This window comes from Aptenodytes forsteri, unplaced genomic scaffold, assembly GCF_000699145.1.
Source record: "Aptenodytes forsteri isolate BGI_AS27 unplaced genomic scaffold, ASM69914v1 Scaffold428, whole genome shotgun sequence".
In the NCBI taxonomy this organism is placed as follows: domain Eukaryota; kingdom Metazoa; phylum Chordata; class Aves; order Sphenisciformes; family Spheniscidae; genus Aptenodytes; species Aptenodytes forsteri.
In genome coordinates this window covers 439,132-439,835 of record NW_008794177.1, presented here as the reverse complement: position 1 = coordinate 439,835, position 704 = coordinate 439,132, and the positions used below count along the sequence as shown (strand labels likewise).

At 40.1% G+C, this 704-nt stretch overlaps 1 protein-coding gene across 2 annotated transcripts in view; it reads left to right on the top strand.

Annotated features, from left to right (window-relative positions):
- Nucleotides 1-704, top strand: part of SMARCC1 (SWI/SNF related, matrix associated, actin dependent regulator of chromatin subfamily c member 1) — a 90,121-nt gene that overhangs the window by 59,147 nt on the left and 30,270 nt on the right. The gene's annotated exons all lie outside the window — the stretch shown is intronic.

The following is a 704-nucleotide window of genomic DNA, read 5'->3' as shown; positions in this document are numbered from 1 at the left end:
TCTACAATAAACGCACTGGCTGTGACAGTTTCTGACCTGAACTGGAATTAATCTAATATCCTGGAAGTAGAACATCCCCCTGCTAAATAAATGGTGGTAGGCACTTACTGAGTCTGCAGCAACAGGTGGTATTTCTGTGTTGCCTCCTCAGTCAAATGAATGAAATAAAACTAACCTAATGGCTGCTGAGTGTAGTCTTGATGTTACTTCTCACTCTGTTTTTCAGATAGATCTTTTGCTGCCTTTCTGGTAAATAGTCAGGTACGCTTAGGTAGATGTAAGTGTAGAAGACTTGGTCAGAGCTTAAAAAGATGCGTTGTTCTGTAGAGCAGAATAAATGAGAAACATTCAGGTCAGTTTGGAGTATTTTCAAGGGGAAAATGATGCTTCTGGTGTTAAGCATGAAGCCGCTGCTGATTTCATTAATGCTATGTTAAGGCAGCTACATTTTAACAAGAAATATTTTTATTTTACTTCCATTTTGCAAACGTTGCTCTCTTCCACCAATTCCTGGACAGAAGCATCCTCCTGTAACGTGTAATTCAGTTGTAGCATTTTTTGCCACAGGATGCTGTTGTGACCATGAGTTCTGCAGAATTTGGAGCTGTGTGGATAGGTGAATACCATATAAATTGTTAACGTGGCAGACGCTGGAAAGGATGTAAAACTTATGCACGAACTACTGGAATAAATGGGGGCAGCAT